Here is a 12,500-nt window from a genome sequence, read left to right on the forward strand (position 1 = left end):
AAAACTGTCCAAATAGGGGAAAGCACCTTGTAAGTTTTCTTCTTTCGTCAACTTATCCATAGTTTGTTGAAAGACTGCTACTCCATTGGTAACTCCAAAAGGTACTCTACAGCACTGGTACAGGCATCCGTTGGTAAGCGCTTTTCAAGTTAAAAGTCGAAAATACTCTATATGTTGAGAGTTCATTAACCATGGTGTCAATCCGCAGTAATGGATAAGCATCCAGTTCTGTATAAAGGTTGATAGTTTGCGAATAATCCATGCACATCCTTATCTTATGCCGATTTAAGGGATCCTTAACCACCACAACTTGGGCTCTCCATGGTGATATGCTATCCTCAATAACACCCTCAGCCAAGAGACGACTAGTCTCCACTTCAATGAATTCTTTGTCATCGTTACAGTAGTGTCTAGATTTGGTGACAATCGGCTTACAATTAGGTAACAAATACTGGAAGATAGAAGGTTCATCCACAGCAGCGACTGCCAATGAACAGTATGAGAATTAGCACCAGATAAGTTGAGCGCAGGTTTTGGTCCACCGTATTCAATAGTCACTTTCTGATGCTGTTCTTGGAAGTCCTGACCAAGTAATACTCCCGAACATAAATCCTTCATTACTGCTAGACGCATGAATGGATAAATTTCTCCATTAAGATGAAGAGTCATGTCCACCACCTTGACACAACCTGGAGAATTTGTATGCAAATATTTCTGTGCTAAAGCGATGTCTTTATCAGTGGGATGTATTGGTAGCTTCAATTTCCATGCTACATCTGCATCTATATAACTGTCATCACTGCACGAGTTGACAAGGGCTGTCAACTTCCGTCCATTGATTGTTGTTGTGGTAGCTGCCCGATAGAGGCTCTGAGGAAAAGTGGTTCCAGCATTAGCCGCTAGAGCAGGTGACTGTGAGGGATCAAATACTATAGCTGTTGTAGATTTACCTCCATATGCAGATTGTTTAGACAGGCACGCTTTTGCAAAATGCCCCTTCCTGCCACATTTATTGCAAATTGAATCCCGAGCTGGACAGTGTGCAGGAATATGATAGGGACCTCCACAAAAAAAAGCACTTTCTCTTCATGGACAGAGTAGCTGCTAATTCTTGATTTCTAGCAGTTTCCTCACAGCTCTCAGATGTTGGTCCACTCTTCACATGATCATCTGCAATAAGAGCATGATCAGAGGTAACCCCAGCAGCAGTATGCCCAACATGAGGGAGCTTGTGATTGTAAAAACTAGCATTACGTTGCGCAAGGTCTAAAGATTAAACCTGGTTGTAAGCTGCCTGTAAGTCTAGAGTTTTATTTTCAAGAAGATACTGCCGAATCATAGGTGAGGCCAGGCCATTTATAAAAGCATCCCTGATCAGCTCCTCTCTGTACTGATCTGCACTAACTGCCTTTAAATTACAGTCTTTGCCTAATTTACACAATTCTCTCAAAAACTCTTCCAAAGTTTCTCCTGCCTTTTGTTGGCGACTAGCAAGTAAATGCCTGGTGAAAATTTCATTAGGTGCCTTAATATATAACTTTTTCAATGTGGAAATGGCAGTAACATAATTCACACACTCCTAAATGTATTCATACACATTATGACTGACACAGTTCACGAGTGTCCTTAGTTTATTTCGGGGTGCCCTTTCACCACATTCTGAATAAAGTTGGAAAACGTCTTGTGCTAATGCCGCCATTCCTTTGCTGCAGAAGGGGAGCTGGGGTTCAGATCCAGACGGGCAGGCTTCAATAGTTTCTCCATAGTGTAAATTGAATAAATTGTTGTGACATTAAAAGACTTGTCTGCTGCTACCCAAGCTTTATTCAACTTAAATATCAGTAAATTATCACCTGAAACAACCATGAATATAATTAGCAATGACCCCATAATAAATGTAATACAAACTATTTAAGATCCCTAAAGTAAATCTAATTAAATCAAATAGATACAAAAGGAATAAACAACAGGAAATATGAAAGGAAAGGGAATCACTTGGTACATTGCTCCGACTGTCCCTCCATCAGGTAAGTAAACAAAGTATGAAAAGATCACCAGACAAACAGATCAGCACGAGGTATGAAAGAGCAAAGAACAAAGAATAAAATATATATATATATATATATATATATATATATATATATATATATATAGAATATTATATATATATATATTATAAATTAAATTAATAAATTAAACAATATTACAATAAATCCAGTATATATGTGTATATGTCTGCAGATAAACATACACGTACATATAGTTATGCAAGTGTAGTTATACATGTGTGTAAAATAATAATAAGAATACATTAGTTTAACCAGACCACTGAAGTGATTAACAGCTCTCCTAGGGCAGGCGCGAAGGATTAGATTTTTTTTACATGGCTAGAAACCAACTGGTTACTTAGTAACGGAACATACGGTTTATTGTGGGATCCGAACCACTATATATCGAGACATGAATTTCTAATCATCAGAGAAATTCCTCCGATTCCGCACTGACGGCCGCGGGAAGCGAACTCGGGCTACCGGATTGATAATCGAGTACGCAGCCCACTCGTCCAGTGAGGAACTATAGCAGATTCACATCAACCGTGCATTTGTTGTCTAGGCCAGTCCCTTATGACGCTCCTGATTGGCTGTTGATAAGCAAATCACAGGGCTGGAAGCTCTCAGTCTCTCGAGAGAGTTCACATGGGTAGGATCATGTTCCACTTCAATTGAAGAATACGTCTTTCAGGAGAGGTGGAACATACATCCTGTCTATGTAAACTCTCGAGAGAGACAGAGTTTCCAGCCCTGTGATTGGCTTATCAACAGTCAATCAGGAGCATCGTAAGGACTGACCTAGAAATCAAATATACGGTTGATGTGAATCTACTATAGTCATGTGTGTAACAGCCTACGTACGGTATCTGGGGTGTGTCCTGGTTTATGCTAAGCATACACGAGACTTTAATTATGTTTTCTCAGCGGAAAACATAATTAAATACAAAAACCGGAAGAGCGCAGTTCTCTCAACTACAAGAACTAAAAGTGGTTAACAATGAAAGAACGGCTTAAATTAATTTACGACACACTGTTGACGTTCCTAGTTTTAATAAATTCTCTTAACACTTTGATTTAAGGAGCGGCTTTCATGTCACCCAAGCAATGAAGTTAAAAATGTCCAAAGTTTAACCGGGCTCATTTGCATAACATGGTCCAAAGCCCATGAAAAGATGACTTTGGTATACTCTGATCACTTAAGAAGAGCGTGCATTCATATAAGCGCGCATGCACCATAAGACAAAATGCCCATAAATTTTCGATTCTGGTAATACTGCAGTTGGAAAATCACACGCTATATGGAAACTTTTGTTAAAATATGATTGTAAGTTATAAATCATTAATAGACCTTTCTCGAAATACCCCTGATAATGTCAATACTGGCTTGTAGAGTCTTACAATTTCAGCTACAAATTATGAGGTGGTAGGTACAGCAAGTCGTTGGACAAGGGACAGTAAATATAAATACACCCTTCCGAAGAGATTCGTTCTAAATCTTAATTTTTTTTTAGGCCATGGACTATGTAATTCATTTTGTCATTAATACGACAGACAGACAGACAGACAGGCAGACAGGCAGACAGACATGCTACACTGATTTTACTAGTCAATAAGGACATTCCAACAGTAGGATTGACCCAAAAATCATTTATTTATTTATTTATTTATTTATTTATTTATTTATTTATTTATTTATTTATTTATTTAGTGTACTCTTATTCTAAGCGGCCTTCAGAAACAATTCCACTTTGGTAAAATACCGTTAATAGCATTAAAGAGAGAGAGAGAGAGAGAGAGAGAGAGAGAGAGAGCGAGAGAGAGAGAGAGAGAGAGAGAGAGAGAGAGAGAGAGAGAGAGCTCAGAATAAACTACTATCCAATCATTCCAGTTTATTAGCCATGTAACTTCCTTCATGGGTGGGGTGACTACGCAAATTGAGCCACTATTCCTAGGACAGGGCTATTCTCAGGCCTAACAGCTTGTGATTCTCTGAGCTAAGCCTAGCATGTAAGCCCCAGACGCTGTAATTGGTCAGGAAACAAGTGGAGACTGTCAGACTGCCATTTTTACACTGTTCTGGAATGCTTTTTAGGAGTGCTTTGCATTTATCTTTTGATAACTGAAGGCTTTAATTAAGCAGAACTGCGTTCATTATTATTACTATTATTATTCCAGTAGATGAAATCTATATTCACATGGAACAAGCACACACAGGCGCCATTGACTTGAAAGTCTACCTGCCAAAGAACGTTGATTTCAACCTCCCACCGCAGATCCCACACTGCAGCGGTAACTGATCATGATAGTCAGTGATTCTTCATCGCACTGGGGGAGACGAGAACCAGCCACGACACTAACCACTATACCAGCAGACCATCTGTTCGTAGGTTTATCGCGATAACTGCTAAAAATCTCACTAAATTTGTTTTGAACGACTACAAAGATAAAAGAAGGCTTTATGAAGGAGGAGAAGTATATCAGATGACACAAGTTGCACGCGGACAATGAGCAGTAACGCTCGATGGAACAGTATTAGGAGTGTCAGTAAAGGTGGCAGTATACGTAAGTGGGAGTTACTTAAAAAGGCTACCATCCTATATTTTGCCGACGAATCTAATGCTCTCTTAACCCAAAACCAAATTTAGTGATATATCCCTACTTTTTGTGTAATTTTTTTTTAGTTTTTCTAGGCTTTATAAATTATATAGCTTATATAAAGTTAAGTATATCTTAGTTTCACCAGACCACTGAGCTGATTAACAGCTCTCCAAGGGCTGGCCCGAAGGATTAGATATTTTTACGTGGCTAGGAACCAATTGGTCACCTAGCAACGGGACCTACAGCTTATTGTGGGATCCGAACCTCACTATATCGAGAAATGAATTTCTATCACCAGAAATAAATTCCTCTGATTCCGCGCTGGGCGAGACGGGAATCGAACTTCCGACCTCCGGATTGGCAGCCGAGCGCGAAAACCACTCGTCCAGCGAGGAACTTAAACTTTTAAAACAAATATTTATATATATATATATATATATATATATATAATATATATATATATATATATATATATATATATATATATATATATATATCATATCCGTCAATGTAAAAAACTTCGTTATAATCGAATAAAAAATAATGTAAAAATATTTTCAGTAACAGGTATTGAGTTGAGCACCAAAAGATTCAACATATAAAGTTTAGTTCGTCCCAAATCAAGCAAATAGAAAAAAGGAAAAAGGTGAAAATAGAAGAGAAACGAGACAGTAAGAAAATTGTGAAAGTCGTAAGAGTAATCCACAGCAACCGCAACAAGTAGCACAGTTTACCAAAGGGCAACTTAATTCGTGCCTTTTCTAACCTGCTCAGTATTACCATGTGTTGGTATGCCTTTGATATCAGATAGGATATATATATATATATATATATATATATATATACATATATATACATACATAATATCATATCATATATACACTATATATACAATATATATACATATATATATACATATATATATATATATATACACTTATATATACATATATATACACATATATACATATATATATACATACATACATACATAACATACATACATACATACATATATGTATATATACATATACATATACATATACATACATACATCGAGCTACAAACGTCCGTTAATACCCATTTCGTTCTACCTCGGAATGAGTATATTTTCATATATGCTAACCGAAGGGGAATTTTTTAGTTGATAATAATTTCGTCTTCTCGTGGGTTCGAACCAACACCCATACACACACACACACACACACACACACACACACACACACACCACACAACATACACAGGCAAAACATTTTAAGATATGCCCTTTTTTTTTGCTAATGATACAAAGAAAACATGCTTAGAAGACGTTACGCATTAAATAAACAAAATTAAGCCTTCCAAAAGAAACAGAAATCATCTTCCACGAAAGAATCTGTCCAGTGCCAAAGAATTCTAGAAAAGGAGAACAGATATGCCGAGAGAGAGAGAGAGAGAGAGTCAATCCATCCCTGACACTCGAACCTTGCACTTGTATCAGAGGAACCGGCCAAAGTGTGTGCTGGAAAAAGGCTTGGCGCGAGGTGCCCTCAAATTTACATAGATGGCGTCGAAGGCTTTCTCACGGCGAGGTACATGGATATTTCGAGCCCTGGAATGGCATGCAAATCACTCTGCACTTTTTTACGATTCTCCGCTGGCAGCTGCAGCTTCCTTCCTTCCGCCAAAACATTGGCCGCGGTCAGGGCTCGGCCGAGGAATCCAGTGAGTGGAACTCGTCCGGGGATTCTTGCAAATGAAGAAAGAGTCGGGAAAATGGTGCAAGTTTCGGTCGCAAAATGTAAATTATTTGAAACAGACCTGCCTTTTCTTTCTGTGCTACAGGGTCCAACATTTCTACGTAAAATTCCAATTTTATATTATATATATAATATACCCATGGATCTATCTATACACAAACACACATAAACACACACACAAACTATTTACAATTTTTTTCCTGAGGGAATTAACTGCAACGAGTGCGTTCATTGAAACACTGACTCTCATCTTAGAAAATGCAAATAGAGAAGATATTGCCTAAAACAATTTACGACTGGATCAATGTAAGAAATATTTTCAATATACATTGAATGTGAAGGGTAGAGGAAAGACAGAATTGAATTGCTCATGAATGGAAGGGATTGGTATATGTCTGAGAGTTTGTGAAAGTAACCGAGATTGGAAAATGAAAAAATGCAAGATTGGATGAAATTACAAGTTATAAATTATGGTATGGTGCTGAAAGTGCAATTGAGTGGTTGACCATGGTTTGGAAGATATATGTGATCAAGTGAGTTACCCAAAATAAGTGAGAAAAAGAATAACTCTTCCTTTTTGATAGAAAAAAATGGTGCAAGAAGAGACTCTGTTAATTATAGGGACATAACATTTTCATACCAAAGAGAGCGAGTTGTAGGATTTTGTAAAAAAAAAAAAAAAAAAAAAAAGCTAATAGGGGAAGAACAGTGTGGATTTACACAAGGAGAGTGGTGTGTGGATGAAATGTTTGACATAAAAGTTATGAGAAAATATTGAGAGTTAAGGTAAAAGGCTGTATGTATAACTTTTTGACCTAGGAGATTGTAATGAAAGACCGTGTTTGAATATGCAAAAAGAGGACTGACTGATCTGGGGTAAAAATAAATATTAAGCAGTGGAGCGATGCAATTAATCAAGAACAATGCCATAAAAATTTATGTAGGTGCTATATTGTGCCGATGGACTCATGTTACATATAGCAAGAGTTTTAATAGTTTTCATAGAAACCAGACAGCTGGGTGACTGAGTAAAGATACAGAAGGTAGACGATTGGAAGCAGGTGATTCAAAGAGGTCTTTTGAAACAAATGATGGGAGGATGAAAGAGTAGTCGAGAGAAAATATAATTCATAGAAAATTACATGGAGTATGCACAAGACTTTGAGGATAATTAGTGTGTCGGTGGATGCCCACGCTGTTGAGTATGAAGTTATTGTCAGAAAATCTCGCCTTTATGATGCTGAATGCAAATGATGAAAGTTAAAAGGCTGCCGAGAAGAATAGTTTGAGTAATATGCATTATGTTAGGTCTGCAGTGGCGAGCAATATGTAGAAAGGGAAGACTTGTTGTTATAAACTTACCGTCATATGTAAGGCTGAAATAGTCTGGTCATGTTGGAAGGAGGTGGATGGTAAATGGAGAAAAGTGCTGGCAGAAAGGAAGACCTATAAAGTGATGGATGGAAGGGACGAATGAAGTACTGGAAAGGAAGGGTCCTAATATCCAAACAGGTGAAAGATGAAGCCTTTTGATGAAACCCTCCCCCATATCAGCGGAATAATATACGTGCGAAATAGGCTCCTCACTATTTTCACTCCACCCTTCACCTGTTTGGATATTAGGACCCTTCCTTTCCAATACTTCATTCGTCGCTTCCATCCATCACTTTATAGGTCTTCCGTTCTGCCAGCCGTTTGAGCAAGTCGAAAATGAAACTTATTTTGAAATGCATGTTTTGGCCTTAGGTGTAGTAAAGGCTGTTAAAGATGCTATCAGTGTTTACGTCATGCTTTATCTGCGATATGAAAAAAGAGCTTATGACTACAAAGTGGAGTCGCTTAATAAATTGACTTATCAAGTCACAACATTTTTTGGCCCTTCACTGTCTCTGTCTATCTATCTATCTATCTATCTATATACGTATATATATATTTATATATATTTATATATATATATATATGTATGTGTGTTGTGCATGTGTGTATGTGTATATACATACACACACATAAACACGTACACACACACAAACACACACACACACACATATATATATATATATATACGTATATACGTATATAGATAGATAGATAGATAGATAGATAGATAGATAGAGACAGTGAAGGACCAAAAAATGTTGTGACTTGATAAGTCAATTTATTAAGCGACTCCACTTTGTAGACATAAGCTTTTTTCTTTATATCGCAGATAAAGCATGACGTAAACACTGATAGCATCTTTAACAGCCTTTACTGCACCTAAGGCCAAAACATGCATTTCAAAATAAGCTTCATTTTCGACTAGCTCAAACGGCATATATGCAAATTTCGCAACGCATGGGCAACGGATGAATCCTATTGAGAGAGAGAGAGAGAGAGAGAGAGAGAGAGAGAGAGAGAGAGAGAGAGAGAGAGATTTTCTTACATCTCCAAACTCCCTTAAAAGGAACCTGCAATATTTCACTCCGAGACGAATGATGTACGACACACAGCCTCTACATATAAAGAGCCGCTTTTGATGGATTAAATATGGGCCACAGATAATAATTCCCTCCAAGAAGCAAGTGAGCAGTTAGGCTTACTCGGTCAGGCCTTAGGGGAAATCAAACCGAAATTTTCATCACTCGCTCTAACAAGATAACGTCACACATTTCTCACGGGGAGGTGGGTGAGGGGGTAGGTGAGAGGAGGGGTAGGTGAGAGGGGGGCTTGGTGAGAGGGTGGGTGGGTGGGAATTGGGAAATCTTCAAGCGAGCCTCGAAGTCACACGACCAGAAACAAGATTCTTAAGTGTCCTTCAGGGACTGTATTGAGGGCAAAGATTCTAAGCACACTGACACGGGGTTTACATGAAGGATTTCCTGTCTGGCTTCATAGTTCCGGATTATTTTGCTTTGCCATTTCTAGGGAACTGATGACCGTGAATGGCCAAAAGGGACCAATGAAGCGGGGTTAGTACCCCAAGGAGGTTACCTATTAGAGTACTGGCCACTCCCAGTGGTAATTGATATTGATTTTCGATATATAGAGTTGTAATGCAACTAGATTTATACACATACGTACAATCGATGTTGAATTTCGATATATAGAGTTGTAATGTAACTAGATTTACACACATATACGTACATGCACACACGCTTACACACACATCCCACACACACACATACACAGACGCACATACACACACACGCACACACACACACGCACACACACACACACGGACAGCAAAAGTCAGTTCCCAAAGACACAAGATTATACGAAATCCCTTGCCTCGGCTGTGACCAATACTACGTCGGTTTTACAGGTAAATCCCTCACCCAGAGATTAATACAAAATAAACGATCAGTTAGGTATGGACAACAGAGTTCAGCTATTGTTAACCACATAAATAACCATAATCATAGAATAAACTGGAATTTGTCATGTATAATTTATAGCAGCAATTATCGGTTCAAAACCCAAATGTTAGGATTAGCTTTGATTAAAAGAAAAAAAAAACACGTAAAATGAATCTTCCAAAGGGATCATAGGACTCAGACGTTATAGATAAAATCTTCCTCCAACCAGCGATTAGGAAGATTAAAGAGAAATTGTCAACCGAGATGACTTAACGGCTGACCTGTGGACCTCTTGACATAAATACCGCATTTTCTGTAGCTCTGCTCATTCATCACCTGCCTGAAGAGAGAGACAGCTGATCTCTGAAATACAGTATTTACTTTCTACATTTTGGCACTTTTATAGGCTGCTTTTATTAGGCGGAATTCTGTTTTAACAGAATATATCTCACAGTTTTATATATGTATACTATATATATACTATAATATATATATATTATTATAATATATATATATATATATATATATATATATATATATATATAAAGAATCGAGAAAAGCTAGCGTAGCATCATATATTTATTATCCAAATTTTCGAGACTTTGGGTTTCATCATCAGGGCTGTAAAATATACAAAATGTACAAATTAAGATAAGACTCAGTATTAATATCAATAAAAATGGAACAACATGAAAGTTAAATATAATAATTTCGAAAATGAAGTAAAATAAAATAAAAATAAAAAAATTAAAAGTGATGAATGCTTAAGTTAGTATCTATCTCTATGGAGTTAAAAAACTGAGTAACGTTCTCTGGTTTGGAAAGGAGGACGTCAACTATATGAAAATGATGTTTTACATTTATTACAATGTTCTCGTATGTTGGAAAATTTTTCCGTTTTCAAAGTACATCCCGTACGGTGACTGACTTCGAAATGAGAATCGATTCTGACTTTGAGCAATCTTTTGGTGGCTCCCACGTATTTGCTGATTTTACATTTCGGGCAAGTAAAGCAATATACCACCAAAGATCGCATCAAAACCGGAAGTTTATCTTTGTGGGAGAACAAAGAACCTAGAGTTTTAGGATTCTTAGCTATCAACTTGAGATTCACAGCCGGAAAAGTTTTCTGAATGACTTTTTGAATTTGCACCTAAATGCGTTGGACTGAATGAAAAGTATAGAGGCATACATTAATAATTTAGGCACGTCCGGTACAAGTTGACGTGGTTGAAATTTATCATTTAGAAAGTTATTAATATATTTAAAGAATAAGGCTGGAGGATACGAATTGTTTTTAAAAAACTGGAGTAAAAATTGGATTTCACTATGGAAGTTATGCCAGCTGGAAGATAACGTATAAGCACGGTGTAATAGCGTGGAAATACTATTTAATTTAAATGTTAGGGAACAACTGCTATAGAAGTTAGTGCCTTGACCTGTGAACGCCGTTTTTCTAAAGATGCTCGTATTAAAACCATGTTTTGTCCTAGTAATTAAAACAACTAAAAAAGCAAGTTGGTTGTCTTGGTCATGCTCAATTGAGAAATGTATATTAGGATGTAGGCCATTGATATATTCCAAGAAAGCTTCGGCTGCTTCTCGGGACCCAAATAGAGCAATAGTGTCATCCACATATCGCTTATTAAAGAGAGGGCGATATGATAAGGGACAACCCTCCAGCATCTGTTCCTCGAAAGAGCACATAAAAGCGTTAGCCATAACTGGGCCAAGTGGCAACTCCATCGAAACACCATCAACTTGTTTAAAAACTTTATTGTTAAAAATAAAGTGAGTGTCCTGCACTGCAATTTCTAGAAGTTTCTTAAAATTATCCTTATTAAAACCATTATATAAAGTATTTTCCAAGTAAAAGAACTTATCTAAAATGGTGTCAACCGTCGCCTGCAACGGTATATTCGTAAAAAGAGATGTGACATCCAAACTCACCATATATAAGTCAACATCCTGTGGTAGAATATCGGGTACAAGTTTAGCAGAATTGAGTAAACCGTATTCATTATTTGCAAATGGCGGTAGCAATGGTACTAAGAATTTTGCTACCTGGTAATTTGGGGTATTGTATGCCGCCAAAATTGGTCGTAGAAGAGCACCATCTTTATGAATTTTAGGAAGTCCATATAACACACCATAAGATGAACCTGAACAATATAATTCTTGGTAAGTGCTTTCCGTTATAATGTCCTGATCTTTGAGACTTTTGAGTAATCTATTGATTTTATCCTCCACCTTAAATATAGGTGGATATGTTGGAACACCTATTTCAACAAATTTAGTGGTATCTTTGAGAATATCATCTATTCTCAAAGTTACCACTAAATTTGTTGAAATAGGTGTTCCAACATATCAACCTATATTTAAGGTGGAGGATATATATATATATATATATATATATATATATATATATATATATATATATATATATATATATATATATATATACATACATATATATATATATATATATATATATATATATATATATATATATATATATATATATATATTTACATTATATATATATATATATATATATATATATATTTACATTATATATATATATATATATATATATATATATATATATATATATGTGTGTGTGTGTGTGTGTGTGTGTATATATATTCACACATTAGTTATTTCATGTGAACCCACAAGTTAACAGGTTTATGAAACTGAACCAGGATTAAACATTTCCATAGTTAACGTTATAGATACAAAAAAATAATACATGGCTTCAAGAGGGAAAAAATAAA

General features: G+C 36.5%; 1 protein-coding gene across 1 annotated transcript in view; it reads right to left on the reverse strand.

The window, feature by feature from the left end:
- LOC135198419 (uncharacterized) overlaps nt 1-12,500 on the reverse strand; it is a 422,470-nt gene that overhangs the window by 338,708 nt on the left and 71,262 nt on the right. The gene's annotated exons all lie outside the window — the stretch shown is intronic.

Source organism: Macrobrachium nipponense, chromosome 22 (genome assembly GCF_015104395.2).
Source record: "Macrobrachium nipponense isolate FS-2020 chromosome 22, ASM1510439v2, whole genome shotgun sequence".
NCBI lineage: Eukaryota > Metazoa > Arthropoda > Malacostraca > Decapoda > Palaemonidae > Macrobrachium > Macrobrachium nipponense.